At 47.4% G+C, this 20623-nt stretch overlaps 1 long non-coding RNA gene across 1 annotated transcript; it reads left to right on the forward strand.

Annotated features, from left to right (window-relative positions):
• Window positions 1-1000: 1000 nt before the first annotated feature.
• Window positions 1001-20335, forward strand: LOC116582906. The gene is made up of 3 exons (XR_004282553.1): window positions 1001-1333; window positions 5684-5686; window positions 20303-20335. It is a non-coding gene; the product is annotated as an uncharacterized LOC116582906 (long non-coding RNA).
• Window positions 20336-20623: the final 288 nt, after the last annotated feature.

Genomic DNA, 20623 nt, shown 5'->3' on the forward strand with positions numbered 1-20623 from the left:
TTAACTATAACCTTGACCATTGTACTTCTCTATAGAGCATAACTGTTCAGAGGTTATTAATCTTGCTTACTCTATTTGGACAGATTTAAGATACCTCTGTTAAAAATACAAATGACAGTTGGTTTACTGATGACAATAGTTTTCATAAAAAGAATTAGAAAAGCTAGGTATGCCATAGTGTTCCCAAAGCACTTTGCAATTGCCAAAGCCTTAAAAATAAACATTAATACTGACTCCAAATATGCTTTTCTAGTCCTACATGTCCATGGAGCAATTTGGAAGGAAAGGAGACTATTATCAAGCCATAACTCCCTTGGTCCCTACAAAGTGACAATGGACTGCCTTTTATTACAAATTAAAAAGATAGCGCTCCAAAACTGAATAGCCCTTGATATCTTGACTACAGTTATCGAAACCCAAAATTGGAGGACTGTATCCCAACAGGGCCCAATGCTTATATGGTTCTGACTCATGTTCATGGGTTCCCCCAGGCTGGATAGGCCACTGTACTCTGGTTTTGCCTGAAATCATGAATGCTTTATTAAAGCCATTACCACCCTGGCCAACCATCCCAAACTTAAAACAATGGTGAACTCATTCTGTGTCTCATTGTTATGACCAACTAATACCCATTTTTGTTTTCCCTTTGGGACTGGAGGGTGTTGTTTGGCACATAAAAGGTCTTAACAAGTACATGGTTCAAAACCTTAGTAATACATAAATAGCATTTTTCTATTAAATAACTAAAACACAAATGTATAAAGCAGCTTTACAAAATAGAATGGCTTTAGCTGTCCTAACAGCTGCACAGGGTGGCACATGTGTGATTATCAAAATAAAATGTTGTGTGTACATCCCAGATTATCACAAAAATGTCACTGGACTATAATACAAGATATGAATACCCAGACTGGAACTCTTCAAAATCCTTCTTTCTCTCTCAGTGATTGGTTAAGTTCCTGGTTTAAAAGAGGACTGTGGTCAATGATTAAAGATCTCTTTTTTGGACTTCTCATTGTCGAGCCTTACTAATCTTAATGTGCTGCCTCGTTCAATGTTTCTCTACTTAATGCTGAGACTCCATGGCTACAATGACTTCATGTCGACAGATGATCCTTAGCACTCACAGAAACACTTCTTTACTGTCAGTGTTGGATTCAGCTGACTCAGTCTTTTGTAATTCCCCTACACATTCCTCAACTGACCAACATTGACCTGTGCGTAGGGACAGCTCTATGCCCCTATTCAGCAGGAAGAAGTTACAAATGATGAGACCTTCCACCCTCAACAACCCTAAAGATATAAGGGTCAAAATTGTTCAGGGGGGAATGATGTGGGAAACAGTCAGAAGAAAATTTATTAAATTTATTGAATTATTAATATTATTAAATCATTAAATAGTAAATTATTAAATTTAATTAAATTATTAAATTAAAATATTAAATATTAAATTATTAAATTTCCTACTGACAAGCCCTTAAAACAGGCAGAGTGACTCTCATCTAGGGACTCAACTACCCCCCACCTTAAGGCTTTGCTAAGGGCAAAGGGCAATCCTAGAATGACTGACACCTACCCCAAACCAGGATCCTGTAAATATACTTTAACAATTCCTTTGGAAACTTTATCTCTAAACCTCCAAGATAGTGTTGATAATCATTCCCAAGCATATGGCCCACTGATACACATCTAAAGGATCTCACGAAAAGGTTTTATTACTGGTAATGAATAAACTTTTTCCCAAACAATAGCTAGCTCCTCAAGGTCTTAGAAACCTTTCTTCCAAAATTCCTTAAAGATTTATGCCATCCCTAACTCCCTCCCCAACTTGCAAGTATATAATAGACCCCTCCTCACATCCCCGGGTCAGCAGCTCTTTCTGCCCATGGGTCCTGTCCCTGTGCTTTAATAAACCACCATTTTGCACCAAAGATGTCTCAAGAATTCTATCTTGTCTGTTGGCACCAAACTCTACATCATTGAACCTTATCAATATTATAAGACTTCATCAAAACTACAGAGAAAATACAGCATGTCCCAATACCTAGATGATCCACTTAGTGAAACTAGAAAGTCAAGCTTCCCTTTAAATCATTTTGAACTTTTCCTCTGCCCTTATTGTAATTCTTTGGATGAAAAGACTAATCAATTAAGAAACTTCACATTTGAAAAATGACAAGATATCATCCAAGTTTCTACCTGACCTTAAAAAACCACCTAACTCTAGATGCTGGCCACTCTACCACAACATAGGCCCAATGGAATAAACACTGTTAGATGAAGGAAAAAATTCTAAAGATTTTTCTTTCTTTATTAGACAGACAGAGATCACAAGGAGGCAGAGAGTCAGGCAGAGAGAGAGAGGGAAGCAGGCTTCCCGCTGTGCAGAGAGCCTGGTGTGGGGCTCTATCCCAGACCCTGAGATCATGACCTGAGCCAAAGGCAGAGGCTTAACCCACCGAGCCACCTAGGCACCCCAAAGGAACAAATTCTATGTTAAAAACACACACAGAGTAAATCTCATCTTCCCCTTCTAATGAAAGTGATTGCCTAGGAAAGAGATTTTACAAATACTTTCATAAGCCAGAAATGAACAGAGAAATTGGGATCCCCTGCCATGTTCTCCCTGCAGGGAAACTCAGGAACTCTTGCACCCACGCTAGTTTGCTGACAGCTGCTTCAGTTTAACTTTTGGCTCCACTAGAGACAAGAGAAAAGCCCAGGAGGTGTGGGGTTAAAGAGAAATTTTCCATCCTATCCTGACATGGGCATGACATTTCATCCAATGTACCTGCTGCTTCCTCTGAATGCTGATGTTCTGTGACAAGCTGCAAGGCTGACTCAGATGCTGATGTTCAAAACTTCAAGTCTCTTGGAGCCAGAGTGGAGAAGTATTGTCAGGTGGGAATAAGAAGGCACCTCCGGGGGCACCTGGGTGGCTCAGTGGGTTAAAAAGCCTCTGCCTTCGGCTCGGGTCATAATCCAGGGGTCCGGGGATCGAGCCCCGCATCAGGCTCTCTGCTCAGCAGGGAGCCTGCTTCCTTTCCTCTCTCTCTGCCTCTCTGCCTCCCTGTGATTTCTGTCTGTCAAAATAAATAAAATCTTAAAAAAAAAAAAAAAGAAGGCACCTCCGACATAAGAGGCCTGCATACCTGTTCCAGTTCCTGGGAGAAGTGAAGACACATGCTTGTTTCTTAAGTAGTGATTAGCTTCATTCTAAAGCCTACCAATGCCATTGTCCTTTTTGTAAAAGCAAAACTACTCTTCCAAATAAACACCTCAACTCATCTGTTCCTCATGCAACTTGAGTGGGGTTTGGTTTCCTCCAGCTTCCAGGCCCCCACTAGGAGGATGCTCCTGCAGGATCCTGACAGCCCATTACCACCATCCCGGGGGGACATGGGGCACAATGCTGAAGCTGGGGGATGGCCCTGGGGCTTGTTAGTGCCAAACCTGTGCCTGGGGGGACATGAACCTGGAGGCCTGAGGGTCCTTCAGGTTTCTGACAGCCCATTACCACCAACCTCACAGACAGGGCACAAAATGCTGAAGCTGGGGAACTGCCCTGGGGCTTATTAGCGCCATACCTGTGTGTGGGGGGAATAGGGGACACCCTGCTGAACTTGGGGTGTTGCTCAGGACCCATTACCTGCACTGTGCCAGGGGAAAGGGGCACATCACTAAAGTTGGGGACTGTATGCTGTCTTTATATGCACTCTTCCTGGGGAACATGGGAGAACCCTGAAATGTCTGCAACCCATCCCACCAAAGCTTGGGGGAGCAGGCACCCTGGAGTTCAGGGGTTTGGAGGAAAAGGCGAGTTGACGGACATTGGGCAGAAAAGACTTTAAAGGAAAAAGAAAACCCATCTGAGTCCCTACAATGAACTCGCTTCATGCGCCTTATGCCCTGGACTCCCACCCCAGTGCACAGTCCGCTCTCATGGAGCCTGCGCTCACACACACCCACCCAGAATCTGCCTCAGAATCTCTCCCAGGGTCTATTGCCTGTCCAGCCTCTGCATCCTGGGGCAGCTCTGGGTCCACCCAAAGAGAGGTAGCTTCGCGCTCATGTGACGCATGGTCGTGGAGGGTGGGCCCCGAGTCCACTGGATGCCATGCCTGCCTGTTCTGGGCGAACTCCCTGCTTTTGCAAGTAGTCCCAGAAGTGCCTCCTTGCTCTAACACCTGGTTGGGTGGGGCAGGCATGGGCGGGTCATGGACAGGGCCTCTCCCTGACTTCCAACCCCTTTCGGGGACCCCTCTGACTGAAGACCACCCTCAGAGTCCTGCCCCTTCCCTTCCTGCACCAGCCCTGCCTGCAGAGATGTTCCTTGCTCCCGGCAAGGTCAACTGCTCTCAGACCTTCCCAGCCTTGGGCTTTAGGAAATGCAATGCCTCTCCCGAAATCCCACCCCACTTTACCCCTCCATTGACATCTTCTGCCCTCATAGAGATCCAGAAGTATATAATCTTACATCTCAGGCTGATTTCATGGATGTTCAGAGGGTTCTGGTAGATATTTAGCTCACTTCAGGGGACCGGTTGAAACAAGGTATTCCCACTTCTCTGCCTCTTGCCCTTGAATATGTCATTTAAATATAATTTTTCTTAAAGTGATTGTCTTTGGGACTTCATGTTGAAACTTGTGATGCCCATCTGATAATCTAGGTCTTCCAGTTATTTTTCACACCCCTCAACCTTTTTTGATAATCCCACATGTTCCATTCAAAAAATTGCAAAAGGTATTCTTTTCACAGCATATTTTTCCCTTTTGAATTTTGCCTTCTGCTGGAAGGTTCAGGGACAAATGATCCACTTTTTTTTCTTAGTATTTTATAAAAATGATGTAATTGTCTTTTTTTTTTTTAAACTTTGCCTGTTCAACACTTCTCATCTAGAATTCATCTTACAGAAACATGTATCATTGTTTTTCCTTAGGTAATAGAATATTCTTCCTTATGTTGAGGGTTAAGGAAGAGAAATAGAAATGGCCATACGTATGTCAGTGGAATTTGAGGTCCTGATGAGTAATTACTATCTGTGGGTACAGCTCACAGTAGTCTCCCCAAGGGCAGCACCTAGGTCTGTCACATTTAACACCAATGAATCTATCAGATTTTTATTGTTTTACACACAGATGAGTGTATGCACACACATTTTGAGAGTACAGTTTTGATTCCCAAGGTATTTTTTCTCTCTAGAAGACAGTCCTGACCATACAGGGGCCAGAACAGGAGAAGCGCATTTGGAGAATGACTAATAGTGCTTTTCTAGCCAAACTCCTTTTGGTTACAAGAGATATTTGAAAAAAAGTATGCAGAAACCTCATTGAAACGAAGTACATGTAGATATTTCGTACCCATGGAGCACCACACCCAGTGCTCCATGCAATTGGTGTTCTCTATAGTACCCACCACCTGGTACCCCAATTGTTGCTGAAGAGGGCTCCACCATCCATTACCAAGACAGGTACCCTCCCCATCTCCCCGCTCACTATTTCTCATAGCACAGGCTCTCAAGTGTCTGTCTCTTTATGTTGGTGCATTCTCTATTACTGCAGAGAAACAGGTGTCCTCTGTTTACATATCTGTTTGCACTGAAACAATGAGCTCAGGGACACATGACTCTTTGGTTTCACCCACTGTCTATAGTTGGGATGGCTCTTAATTTAAATTCATGAGGAAGTATTTTGATGGTGTGTTAGATCGACAGTGGATTGGATCTAGTGCTTGCTGTTGGATCCAGTCAATCACAGCAATCCCACAATGGGTAACAAGATTACTTTAGACTGTTTCTGGCTCCAGAACAGGGCAGGCATATTTAGGGACTAGAAGAAATCCAGGTGATGTGACTGGCTAAAGATATAAGTGATTTTGAGAAGACCAACTTTTTGAGAAACCAAATCACCCTTCTTGTTTAGAAAAAATGTCTCATCCTATCTTTAATTCACTTTGACTGGCTGACATTTTAGGACCTTTCATTTTTATTTAATTGCCCAGGACCTCTCATTTTCTCCCAGTTTCATTATTGGCTTTCTTTCTGCCTGGTTCCTGGTGCTCACTTGATCTCTCTTATAAGCCCTGGAACCCCTCTGGCTGGAAGATGCATCTGTCAGCTTTGCTGGACCCATGGCATCTCTCAGCCTTGCCCCTGACTCTTTCCTCATCTAGTGCCTAGAAACATTATTTGACTATAACTCAGGGGTCTAGACCCAAACTCCAGTACTAGATTATTTGGTCAGTACTTGGACCCCCTTTGAAGTGCCATTTAATGTTTAGCTTACTTATGTGAGTCTTCAATTTATTTCTAGAGAGAGTGGATGGGAACTTTTTACTGGCACAGAGGTTAGTTTCTTATAACCTCCTTGGTCATGTTTCAAAAGTAGGAGATATATTATTTTCTGAAACATGAATGAAAACTCAAATAGCACTTTGAGAGGCAGGCAGCAAATAGGACTATTTGCAGGGAGAAATCTAGGTCAGCAAAGTCACCTTGTTGGAAGGGCATCTGAACAGGCAGGACATCATTTCAGGCTAAAGATATTAGTTAATTACACTTATAAATTCCTCATGTTCAAATTTTTGACACTTTATCTTGACTCTCATTGAGGCCTGTATTAGGTTCTTTTATTTATTTTTGTCTTCTTTGAAAAGTGTCTATTCAGATTCTTTGTCCATTTTTTAAAATTTATTTTTTATTTATTTTCAGCATAACAGTATTCATTATTTTTGCACCACACCCAGTGCTCCATGCAATCTGTGCCCTCTATAATACCCACCACCTGGTACCCCAACCTCCCACCCCCCGCCCCTTCAAAACCCTCAGATTGTTTTTCAGAGTCCATAGTCTCTCATGGTTCACCTCCCCTTCCAATTTCCCCCAACTCTCTTCTCCTCTCTAACTCCCCATGTCCTCCATGCTATTTGTTATGCTCCACAAATAAGTGAAACCATATGATAATTGACTCTCTCTGCTTGACTTATTTCACTCAGCATAATCTCTTCCAGTCCTGTCCATGTTGCTACAAAAGTTGGGTATTCATCCTTTCTGATGGAGGCATAATACTCCATAGTGTATATGGACCACATCTTCCTTATCCATTCGTCTGTTGAAGGACATCTTGGTTCTTTCCACAGTTTGGCGACCGTGGCCATTGCTGCTATTAAACATTAGGGTACAGATGGCCCTTCTTTTCACAACATCTGTATCTTTGGGGTAAATACCCAGTAGTACAATTGCAGGGTCATAGGGAAGTTCTATTTTTAATTTCTTGAGGAATCTCCACACTGTTCTCCAAAGAGGCTGCACCATCTTGCATTCCCACCAACAGTGTAAGAGGGTTCCCCTTTCTCCACAACCTCTCCAAAACATGTTGTTTCCTGTCTTGCTAATTTTGGCCATTCTAATTGGTGTAAGGTGATATCTCAATGTGGTTTTAATTTGAATCTCCCTGAGGGCTAGTGATAATGAACATTTTTTCATGTGTCTGATAGCCATTTGTATGTCTTCATGGGAGAAGTGAAAAGAAGGGCCATCTGTACCCCAATGTTTATAGCAGCAATGGCCATGGTTGCCAAACTGTGGAAAGAACCAGATGCCCTTCAATGGACGAATGGATAAGGAAGATGTGGTCCATATACACTATGGAGTATTATGCCTCCATCAGAAAGGACGAATACCCAACTTTTGTAGCAACATGGACAGGACTGGAAGAGATTATGCTGAGTGAAATAAGTCAAGCAGAGAGAGTCAATTATCATATGGTTTCACTTATTTGTGGAGCATAACAAATAGCATGGAGGACATGGGGACTTAGAGTGGAGAAGGAAGTTGGGGTAATTAGAAGGGAAGGTGAACCATGAGAGACTATGGACTCTGAAAAACAATCTGAGGGTTTTGAAGGGATGGGGGGTGGGAGGTCGGGGTACCAGGTGGTGGATATTATAGAGGGCACGGATTGCATGGAGCACTGGGTGTGGTGCAAAAATAATGAATACCGTTATGCTGAAAATAAATAAAAAATAAATTAAAAAAAAAAGGAGCAGACAATCTTGAGATGAAAAGAAGGCTATAGCTGAGAAATGTAAGAGCATGTGTTTCCTTGACCTGGCAAAGTAATCCTGGCCATAGGTACTTTCCAAGCTGTATGGGTTCCCAGAAAGTCTGGCCTTGCCTGACCAAGAAGGATTGCTGTGATAGGAGGTGACTTTTTGGAACAAAGAGTAGCTGTGGTAGCCTGTCTTTCTCTTGAAATTTCACCTGCCTCCTCCATTACAATTGTTCATGGTTACAGTGTTGCATGATTTTCCAAATTATTATTTCACAGCTTGTAAAATCTGGAAAGCCTCATTCTCTGAGCCCAGGACTCAGACCAGGACTCACTGTCATAGGTAGGGTATTCATTCCTACAGCTGTCACAATACATTACCACAACCCTGCTGGCCTCAAGCAACAGAAGATTATTTTCTCATACTCCTGGGGGCCATGCATCCAAAATAAAGATGTCCACGGGGATGGTTTTTCCTGGAGCTTCTGAGGGAAAACTGTTCCATGTCTCCCTCCTCCCTCCTGGTGGCTGCTGGCAAATCTTGGCGTCCCTTTGTCTGTAGGTGGATGACTGCAGTCTCTGCCTCCGTGGTCACGTGGCCGCCTTCCCTGAGTCTCTGTGTGTTCGGTTCTGTGTCTTCGCATTTGCGGCCCACCCAATAATCCATGGGGTTCTCATCTGGAGACCCTTGACATCATTACAGCTGCAAAGAACATTTTGGCAAATAAGGTTTTGACACCGTTTGGCGTTCACAGGTTTCAGGTGGACAGATCTTTTGGGGGCCATCACAAAATCCACCACAGCTAGCATGGGGCTTGTCAGTGGCTCAAATCCCTAAAGCTCTATGAGCCAAATAACTTCTGCCTTAAATAACGTTACGTGGTCCTGCTGGCTGAAGCCACGGGGAGGGCGGATCCTGCACTCACGGGTGTACATGGCTTCCAGCTTGTGACACACACTATGTGTCCAGGAATTTTGCAAAACCCATTTATTTCACCCAGCTGTTATTAAAAAGTAAATGATATAAATTCACAGTGAAATAAACCCGAAAGCTGCATGTACTCCAAAAGCATCACCTCCTAATGATTTCTCCACATTTTACTGTTCCGCACTCTAACATTATGTACGTCTGTTGCACCTTCAGGGTGTACTGCTAACGGTTTCTCCGCAGGGCCAAGCGGAGTTCCCCTGGGAGCTGGACATCAGCGGTGTTGAGAATATTCACACCGGGTGCTGCCCTTGGAGACCTCCTCCCCTGGAGCCAGTGGTCAAACGTTTCTGAGTACACTCGTGAGGTTGGGAACCGTGACAGTGAGCGCGAGGCCAGCACCCTGTGACCACCGATGTCACCCGGCCGTTAGGTTTCAGGGCACAATTCCCTAACTGTGCCTAATGAAATGCGATCTGTAAGTTTTTAACTGACGTGTAACTTCACCTGTTCCTAAAAATTCACAAGTCAGAAGAGGTTGTTTGCAAGCCTGCATATCCTTACTTTTGTTTTTCAAAATGATGTTATCGAAACTTGGATGATGACATAAATGTTTTCAAGAGTGCAAAGCCGATGGTTTGTCAACCACTGCAAACCTTTCATTTGGGTCAGTCCAGGGAAAATCTGGCAAAGATGCTCTTTGGAGTTGAACAGACTTTTAACTCACTGTGACCTAATTGGATAGTTGAGTTTGATCTACTCTTTCTTTTTCTTTTGTTATGTACCGCCACCTCAGGCATTAGCTGGAAATGAGTTAAACAGCCCCAGAAACTAGCCAGAAGATTCTGAAGTGAATAAGATTTTAGACTAGAATTGCTCATCTGGAGGTGTTTGCATAGGGAAGCCCTCTGGTCTAGTAATCTCTGGTTGAACATATGGTATGTGGGAAGCTGTCAATACCCTTAAAGGCCTTCCCTCTCTGCCCAGGTGGCTTCTGACTCAGGGAGGAGCACTTAATATCCAGAAGAAACAAATCATAAATAAAAGCATATATGACTGAGGAGAAATATACTTCTAAAATATATTAGAAACTCTATCTCTACGCAGTGTCACATAGAATTCAAGTCCAGAAGGTGAGGAGAGGCCTGATTTGAAAAGACTATTGCAGCTGGGGAAGGGGAACTATTAGGGTGGGGAAAGAGTGTTTGCAACAGGAGAACAGTGACATAGTACCTACTGGTGTCTCAGAGGTCGGGGAAAGGGCTTGTCTTTTTCTTTTTTTTTAAGATTTTAATTAATTAATTAATTAATTAATTACATTAATATATTTGACAGAGAGAGATATGGAGCACAAGCGGGAGAGTGGAAGAGGGAAAAGCTGGCTTCACACTGGGCTTGATCCCAGGGGTCTGGGATCAAGACCTGAGCCAAAGGCAGGCAATTAAAGACTGAGCCACCCAGGCACCCTTGGAGGTATATAAATAAAAATGCACATTAAATTCTGTGCTGAGGTTTGTAGTTGAACAGACTTCATGGTGAGTGTTGGATGGCACTTGTGGAATATTGACCTCTAGGTGATACTGGGATATCATGTGTCCTGACATTCACAGGCAGAGGCTTGTAATGACAGCATCCCTGACTTTTAGCCCCATGGGAACTCCATGATGCCAAGATATCTTCTTTGGAGAAATATCTGCTCATGTCTTCTGCTTATTTCTTCATTGGGTTATTTGTTCTGTGGGTGGTGAGTTTGATAAGTTCTTTCTAGATTTTGAATACTAGCCCTTTATCTGATATGTCATTTGCAAGTATCTTATCTCATTCTGTTGGTTGTCTTTTGGTTTTGACTGTTTCCTTGCTGTGAAAAAGCTTTCTATCTTGATGAAGTCCTAAGAGTTCATGTTTTGCTTTTTTTCTTCCTTGCCTTTGGAGACATGTCTCACAAGAAATTGCTGTGACTGAGGTCAAAGAGGTTGCTGCCTCTGTTTTCCTCAGGGATTTGGATAAATTCCTGTCTCACCTTGCGGTCTTTCATCCATTTGGAATCTATTTTTGTGTATTGTATAAGGAAATGGTCCAGTTTCATTCTTTTGCATGTAACTATCCTGTGTCCCCAGAACCATTTATTGAAGAGATTATCTTTCTTCCATTGGATATTCTGTCCTGCTCACCCCATCCTCCTGACTCACTTCTGTCCTATTGAGGTGTAACTGACATATGACTGATACTGTTAAACCTGTTTCAGGGTACAGTTCAGTGGCAATAAGTACATTCACTGTTCTGCACCTGCCACCTCCATCCATCACCACCAGTTCTTCATCATCTCAAACTGAACCTCTACCAATTAGACCTGAATCCCCTATTCCCTGTCTCCAGCCCCAGCACCCAACAACTTCTTCCACCTCTATAAGTTGGAATGCTCTCCGTCCCTCACAAATGGGGTCCTCCAGTATCAGTCCTTTAGGGACTGGCTTATTTCACATGCACAGTGGCCTCAAGCTCTGTCCCCATGACCCTAGACCTGACAAACTTTTGCCTCAAAGGAATCTCTCAGCCCTCTCCTGTCTAAGTTGAGCCTCCTCAGTCCCCTCTGCTCCCCTCATTTTCTTCCTCAGCCTGAAGATGATCTCAACTGATCTGTAGCTTTGAAGACCAGTTCAGCCCAGATGCCATGAGCATAACGTGGGGGTCTCAGGCCTCACCTACCCCATCTGTCCTGTCCACATCAGGTGCCTGAACCTCCCCACACCAGCTGGCCACCTGCTCCTCTCACAGGTGTCCCCATCTCAGGAGAGAGAAACACCAGGTCCAGACCGTTGGATGTCTCTGTGACTTGTTGCTTTCCACCAACTCTCCAAGTAGTGAGGTGTCTACAGGAGGACATTCGATGTCCAAACCATTGTCGGACTTGGCAAGTAGGAAGTGAAGGCCAAGTGGAATGCTAAGAAACCTGGCTGTGCTGAAGGTGTATACCAACACCCACACACGCAGAGCCTTCCTTCCCATCTGCAAGGGCTGGAAGTTGTTTTGCTTTGTTTGTTTATTTATTTGTTTATTTATTTATTTATTTATTTCAGAAGGAGGGAAGTTACAGATGTTTAAGGAAATCTCGTGTAATCATCATTGACCACTATATTCACAGACCAGACACTTCTGTGGCCACACAGGACAAGGGACACAGATTTGACAAAATCAGTTCAGAAATGTCACTAAGCCAACAGCAGAGCTGCAGTGAGAGAAGCAGCAGCAGTGAACCCTGGGGAGGAGAAGAACTGGTATTTGACTTGCAACATTACACTATTGACAGTGTCCCAGAGTGAAAGGCAGAGAGATGAGTGGTGGTGACACAGGAAAGGAATTTATTTCAGTTCAGCCAACACCAGAACTCAGAGAACTGGCATGGTCTCAAGATGCTGAAAACACCCTGGGCTTTTACATGAGGAAAATATAGGACAAAGTTTGGTGGGCAGGTGCTAGGGTTCACTAAAGTACTGGTCAATCATTGCCTTGGGGTCCATCATGCAGGGTCTTGCTGGCATCTAGGAGTGGTTATTGCTTGAGGGGTCCTTTTGGTCCCTGCTGGGTCTTTGACTTGAGTTAATAGATGAGCCTGAAGGAAGGACATCATCAGTTTGGAAGTACAGACAAAGGTCAGAATGCAGGTGGGTAAAGGCCTCTTTCACTCTGAAAGCAGAGGAGCTCTGAGCCTCTGCTACACACCTTGCCCTGTTCATTCACTTCCAGCTGCCTGGCTCTGAGTTCTGTCCTTTTAATGAACTGGTCATCTGGTAAGTAACGTGTTTCTCTGAGTTCCATGAGCCACTCGAGTAGCCTATTTGAACCTGAGGAGGAGGCTGTGGGGTCCCCCAGTCTGTAGCCAATAGCTCAGAAACACGGGTGGCCTGAACACAAAAGAACACAGAACACAGAACACAGAACACAGAACAAACACAGAACAAAGAACACAGACTTGACCAGCTTAGTTCAGAAAAGTCACAAAGCCAACAGTAGCAACCACAATGAGCAGCAATAATGAAGCCTGGTGTGGGGAAGGTCCGATACTCAGGATGCTTCCATGATAATATTCATCATCACACCCTGGATTGTCAGTGGGGCCAAGTATCCCGGCTGGGGGTCAGGTAGCTTCCTACAGGTTCCACTTGCCTCTCCCTGGCTCTGCCAGCTCTGCACAGCCCTGTGCTGCCTCCTAGCAGAGGGCAGTTTTAACCAAGGTCAGAAAGACAGGATGGGTTTTCTGGACTACCTTGTCACCATCCCCCACCCAGGGCTGCAAGAGAGGAAAGTTTCCTTCAACTCCTCTTAAGGTCCCTGGCTGGGTCTGGAAATTGACAAAGACAGATGTACAGGAGAAATGCTGGCCAAGTGTATTGATTTTTTTAGTGGGAGCCTCACATGAACATGGAGACCAGCAGAGGCAACTGGAACAGACAGATCTTCTGCCTTTTAGACAAAGAAGGAATCATTTTTGTGTGAGGAATTGAGAGACACAGGGGTTTGGACTGGGGCTGGTAAATGACAAAGAAGTAACCACGAAGATAAAGGTTAGTTTAACCAGGTTTGTTCCTATAGCCTTTGTGGCCCTAAATTCCTTGTCTCTAGGTGATAAGCATGTCCTCCTTGTGGTCTGGGCAGAGCAAGTGGCCCATGAGAGTACTCTGACCTGCTTCAGGGAAGAAGGGCTGATGGCTGGGAGATCAGAAGGACCTTTCTGCTTCTTTTCTATGCAAAATTCTTTCAGTTTCTATATTTAGTTTGCCAAGGGGCCAAATTTGGGGTAGTGTGTATTTACCTTTACTGGCCTGGTGCTGTTCTCCATCTCCTCCTAGTATCCAGGACATTGAATGGGCTGCTGTGGAGACCTCCCAGCTCTGGGACAGCCGCTTGGCCCAGGAGACACCTGCCTCAAGGGGAGGGTTGCCTTCAACTTCTCACATGAGTGCCTTGTTGCTAAGGGTGGCTGCCGCTTCTCAAGGAGATTGGGTGAGAGTGTGCAGATCTTACTTTGAGAAACTGACTTCATTTCCTGGAAATGCATACCTGGTAGTGGGATCATACAGGAGCTCTATTTTTAGTATTTTGGGGATGCTCTATACTTTTCCCACCATGGCTCTGCCAACCAAGGTCAATTCCAGATGATTTTACCTACAAAGCAGAGGTTTTTCAAGAACCTCTCTGGCAGAGAACATGTTGAGAACATTTTAAGGCCTTGTGAGGTATACTAACCATAGGAACAAACCAGTAACTCAGAGACTATTGAAATGAAGAACTGGTTCTCCCTCTCCCATTTGTGGCTAGTGTGCTGGCCCATGGTTCCATCCTACCTCAGGCAGCTAGAAGATTGACTGACCAGGTCAGCTGACCTCACCATTGAGATGGCTACAATTTCTAGAAATTCTCTGGGGTGTGTCCAGGTTTCGCCACCTGTGCAAGATCAAGTTGGCGACCTCTGACAGTGGAGCCCAGGGTCCTCCAGGCATGGTCCTTCCCCCATCCCCCAGTAGAGCCATGACACTGAGGGTTTTTGGGGACGGGAGCTGACCCTAGGCAAAACCACCTGAGATTCTCACTGCCCCTAACTGCCCTTCAGATGCTCCTCAATTACTCCTGAGCCTCTGGTGTCTTCCTGGAACACTGATTTGGCTCTTTTAGGACAGTTTGTCCAGTCCTCACTTTCTGGGAGAGGGATTTGCTGGAGTCCGCTGTGTGTCCTGCTGCCCCACCTGGATTGCTTTTTTTTTTTTTTTTTTTTAAAGATTTGACAGATCACAAGTAGACAGAGAGGCAGGCAGAGAGAGAGAGGAGGAAGCAGGCTCCCTGCTGAGTAGAGAGCCCGATGTGGGGCAAGATCCCAGGACCCTGAGATCATGACCTGAGCAGAAGGCAGAGGCTTTAACCCACTTAGCCACCCAGGCAACCCCCTGGATGGCTTTTTGAAGGTACATCGTTGGCCATTTGAGGACCCAAGACTGTGGGTCTGTGGCCTGGAGGGATTTTGAGCCGAGCTGGTGGGATAGGAGAGCTGCAAGGCACAGAGGCAGGTTTCCAAAAAGCTGTCTGGGGTCCGCAGCATCCTACCATTTTTGAATCAAAGCCCTGAGATCTTTAAAATGCCAGCAATGTTACAGCATGGGCCAGAAAATCACATGTCTCTGTGCATCCAACACCATCTAAACTATTGGCCATTTCTTGCACTTGAGCTGAGTACAAAGGATTGGGAGTCAGTGCTTGAGGGGATGTCCTAGGACAGATTTGTATTTGGGGACAAAGGCCATCTGCACAAGCTTGTGCTGAGCCTCAGGAGGGGTTCTGTGGGGAGACCCCAGCTGCAGACAGTGCTGTCCACTCATGCCCCCTCAGCCTGCCCCAGCACATTTGCTGCTGGAGGAGCACCTGCCCCCTCCTCTCTGTGGAGGGCTCTTTCCTGCTCTAGCAGTGCCTCTTGCAGGCCAGTCACTGCCAGCCTGCAGCCTGGAAGGTGGGTATCCTAATGATCTCCAGCCCTGGGGACAGATCCAGTGCAGGTGGGACATGGTCTCCAGCAGGCTTGAGCCTGCTTGACCCCATGGTGCTCCCCCTCCTCTTGTGGGCTCACTGTGCCATGTCCTCCCTCAGGCTCTCTGGGCCCAACTCCTCCTCTGCTCAGGGACCACTCTTGTGCCAGGATCCTGGGAATGGGAATTGGAACAGGTCTGGGAATGGGAACAGGTCATCTGGACCTTCTGGACTTGTGCTTCCATGCCTGTGACATGGGCTGGCCTCACAGACCTGTCAGAGGTGACCCAGGGCAGGAAGATGCAGGCCACTGCAAGGGAGTTGGCAAGTGACCCCAGAGGGAGCACACGAGGCCTTGCACAGAAAATGAGCCTCATGGAACCCAGTGTGGGATGTGGCACCCAGCCAAGGGGCATCTTTTCTTTGTTCAACTGGACTCTGTTTGCAGGAGCAGGTTCCTGGTGCTCATCACCCCTGTTAACTCTGAGGACTGCCCCCTGTCACCTCCCACAGTGCAGGGAGGGAGGGAGGGAGGGAGGAGAGAGAGGGAGGATGAGAACTGGGAGGATGGGCGGGAGGAAGACCCAGTGGGGAAGGAAAGGGAGGCGTGGAGGGGAAGGAGGGGTGAATGAATGATGGGGTGAATAAAAGGTAGAGAAGGAGGGAGTGAAAGAGCAGAAGTCCAGTCCATACATCAGGAGCCATTATTTGGGGTGAAGTCCAAGGGCATCACAGCCCGGGATCTGGATGGTGGCTCAGGGCACGTCCATCTGTCCTCACAGTGCCGACCTTCCTTCTCCTTGGCCCTCTCTCATCTTGGATCCTCCCCACCTCCCGTCAAACAATTCTGAATGTTCCCGGGATGGGATGGCAGGAGAGGGTCTCAGGAGGGGCCTTCCAGATCCTGTGCCCCAGAAGACACTGGAAAGTCACTTCAGGGCATTCTATTACGAGGACTGAGACAGAGTATCCCATCCATCAACTCGGGCATTAGCGTTGTGTCATTCCCTGCTCTGTCCACCACCGCTGTGCTGAACACTCCTGAAAAAAAAATCTGAAAAACCGCGCCAGAGTTTCCGGATGTGAGTCCCAGGACAAGCATGGGTAGGTGATGGGTGCACCTGCAGCGTAGGTTGGGTGGTGTTCACTGCTCTTCCAGACTGGGGTGCCTGTCACGCTTCTCTCCAGGGGGCCTGCTTTGGACCTCTGCCACCTCAAATCCTCCTCAGGGATGCCAGTCCCCAGACCAGACACCTGCCAGTCTGAGGGTGACCAGCATTGCCTGCATAGGGTTTCCTTTTCCAGAGTCCTTCCCTGGGAGCTCCCACATCTCTGACACATACTCCCCACATGCCTAACCTCCCCCTTGGATTTGCATGTGTTTGGTCTCTGTCCCTGTGGAACCCCATGACTTAGAGCATGATTTGGACCAGAGACAGGGGAAACATTTCTCTTGCCTTGGGTTGTGAGTGATGCGTTTTCCCTCTGTGGTATATCATCCAGCTTTCTGCATTTCTCTGGTTTCTGTGTGGGCCACAGGAGGAACCAGCCGTGTCCTGTCTGGGGTCAGGCTGTGGTGTCCTAACAGGAACATGGGTCTCGGCCCTGAGATTGTGTCCATGATTCCTAAAGGGGCTTCTATGATTACATCTCATCTGTAATCCATCAGCATTCCAGTATCAAAAAAAAAAAAGGGGGGGGGAATTCTCTGTCAAATAAACAAATGGACAAACAAAAAACCAAACAAACCAGAGTCCCCTTTGAAAATAGAGAGGCAGACACAAAGGCACCTATGGCCTGATTCCACGTACAGGAAGCATCCAGAATAGGTGAAGGAAGAGAGAGAAACAGCATAGGGGTTGCCAGAGCCTGAGCTGGAGGAGAAATGGGCAGGGAGGGCTTTTGGTTCAGGGTCTCATTTGGGCAAGGAGATATCCCACAGCGATGTTCTGCGGTGTGAGGGCACAACACTGGGGATAAACTCAATGCTCACAACGCGTTCAACTGAAAACAAGTAGTTTTATTTAAAACAAATGATAAACAGCATAGAGGACATGGAAAGCCACTGTAACAGTTAATATGTACCAGAGAGAAAGAACATAGGGGGAGGGGACAACACATTCTGGCGGGGCATCAGGGTCAGGGGCTAGAACTAACGGTAATTGTACAGGAACCTCTCCCTGCAGGGCTGTGAGCCCTGAATGTGGCTCTGGGAGCCCCACAGGAGAAGGAGTAGGGATGGGGGTTGGGATAGGGGCAGGGACAGGAGCAGGAAGAGATGCAAGAGCAGGAACAGGAGACAGAAGGAGGACAGGGTCAGCAGTAGTGGCTGGTGCAGGATCCAGGGCAGAAGCCGGGCCAGAGACAAGAACAGAATCACAGGCAGGAGCAAGGGGTAGGAGCTGGGGCAGGATCTGGGTCTGGGGCAGGAACAGGGGCATGGGCAGGTGCAGGGGAAGGGTCAGGGGCAGGGGTAGGGGAAGGGGCAGGATCATGGGAGGATCTGGGTCAGGGGTAAAAGCAGGAGCACAAGCAGGGGCAGGGGAAGTGGGAACAGCTCTGGCAGGAGCAGCAGCAGGGGAAAGGGGAGTGTCTGAGCAGGGGCTGGGACAGGAGGAGCAGGAGCAGGGGCGGGCGCAGTGGCAGGTGCCTGCTCTTCCTCAACAGCGTCAGCTTCTCTGTGGGCAGGTACCAGGTCACCTGCTGGCTCCTGGTCTCCTGCTGACGTCACTGCAGGCACCGTCCCCCACTCCTGAGCTGCTGAAGTTGCAGCTGGCTCTAGCTCCTCAGCTGGAGCAGCTGCGAGAGAAGAAATCTCACCCTCGTGCCTGCCTCTCCCTGTGCCTTTGCAGAGACAGAGCACTGCCCAGGGCCTCCCAGAGAAGCTGCAGCCAGGAGGGAACCCTCACTTGGAAGTCTCCTCAACTGCAGTCCACCCCCAGATGCTCTGAGCCCAGCCATTGATCCATTGATCCTGGCCCCACAATAGCCTCTGGTGACTCCTCCCTGTGGGGCTCAGCACTGACCCATCCCTACACACCCACAGGCATCTAGTCCCAACCTTCTCACCCTTGGGCTCAGCTTCCATGGGCTCCAGGTCCAGGGCCGCCGTCCAGTGTAGTACATCCAGGCACAGTGGCCGGGTGGTTGTTGGAGGCCTTTCCAGGACTGGGGACTCCTGTGTCGGGAGGAGTGTGTGTCCACAAGCCTCCTCTCATCATCTGTGGCCTTCTGCAAAGACAGGGACCAGTATCTGGCCTGGAAGCATCATGGTCCTGCCCAGCTGTCCCCACCATCCTCCTGCCCAGTCCCCCTGCTGGTCCCAGATCAGACACAGATCTGTGCATGCACAGCCCTGCACCCAGGACAGTGACCCATACCTGCAGGGCTCTCGGGATAAACTCTGGACAGAAGGGCGCAGTGCCGCACACCACATTCCACCTAACCAGCCTGGACCTAGGGTGTGAACATGAACCCCCCACCAGGCATCTGACCCCTCATCAGCCTGCTCCTGCTCATGGCCTCCCTACCCTACATGAGGCCTCTTTCCACACACACAATTACACACACACACACACACACACACACACACAGGGAGGGGACCTGGGGTTGCACAGGTCGATCAGAGCATCTGGGGCTGGGTGGCTGCCTCTGGGCCTCCCTGGGTCACCTTTTGGTCCTTCCAGCCAAATGGCCAGAGGTGTCCGGGAGCCCTGACATGACACCCCAGCAAAGGAAAGTGTCGGCAGGGCAGGCTTTCCTCTGCTTCCAGCCTCCAGACTTTGGGATGCAACATGAGAACATGTTGTTTCTTCAAGGCTCTGCAACGAAATGAGCTGGGCATGGGTCTGTCTCTGGAATGTGGGTGCCAGGTTACCTGGATTCCAAGTTCTGTTGGGCTCTGTTGTCAGGGAAGTGATGTCACCATTGCCTGAGGTCTGCTTACCAGACTTCCTCCTCACACCAGAGTCCCCAAGTGCTCTATGCTCTACCCTCCCCCAGGTGCTCTATGCTCACCCTCTACCCATGCCCTGTCCATACAGTGACACCTACCCACACAGTTCACCCACAGCCCCTGTGGGTCCTGGATGCAGATGGTGTCCCTTCTGTGAGGACACAGAGCTGGGCTCAGACTGAGTCCTTGCTTGTGCACAGAGCAGTGACCCTGGACAGACCCCGTGCCTCTCAGGGCCTCCCCAGGCTCCCCATCTGCACTGTGGGGTCTTCTGGCTTCTACTTCTAGGGATGCCATCAGGGGTAGGATCGCCACATATGTTCTGTACCTGCTATCACAGGAGACTGGTACACACACGTTGCAATGCAAGGATGATTGGGGGGCTGGGTGGGACATAGAACACAGTTTAGAGGGGCTGGATCTGCTCTGGGGTGCAGGCAAAGCCACCCTCCTCCTGCCTGTCTCTCCCAGCCCCCGTGGGAAGGTTGCAGTGAACCAATTCAGACCCTGTTCTTTCATGACAGATTTTTTGTGTGGTTAACTGGAATGAATTCAGCCGGCCTTTTTATCTCTGTGCATCATGATCATTAGGAGTGGAGGACCTCTGAGTAAGATACTCAAAGATCCCTAGGAATAGACATTATAATATTTTTCTGATATTAAAGTTACTGAAAGAACTATCTTTTTAAAATTGATTCAGGCTCCGGTATGTTCAGAGTGTGCTGTAAGACAGGTCTGAAATAGTATTTAAAAACGCTCAACTCAGCCTCCTGTACAAAGTGAGACAATGCTTATAAACATTGCTAAACTATTCCCTTACCCATGAATACTTACTTCCCAAACATCATAGTGATGAGGGAACAGAAGGCAAGCTGAGGACAAAGCAGAAGCTGACACCCTGCGACACCCCCGTCTCCCTCCGCTGAGTGCGACTTTGTGCCATTCTTCCAGGAATGTCCCAACTACGTTAATGTTAATACTTTGCTAGCGGGGACAACAATCTTAACTTGACAGGGGCAAATCCTCTGGTATCTTGTGGATCTTCTTTAGCATATTAAAGTTCTATTGAAACTTCCCCCAACCCCTTAGTCTATAATCAGCTGCCTGCCAGAACCCCCATGTGGCAGCTCTTTAGGCCCAGGAGTCCCATCCCTGTGCTTTAATAAACCAACACCTTG

Source organism: Mustela erminea, chromosome 2 (genome assembly GCF_009829155.1).
Source record: "Mustela erminea isolate mMusErm1 chromosome 2, mMusErm1.Pri, whole genome shotgun sequence".
Lineage (NCBI taxonomy): Eukaryota > Metazoa > Chordata > Mammalia > Carnivora > Mustelidae > Mustela > Mustela erminea.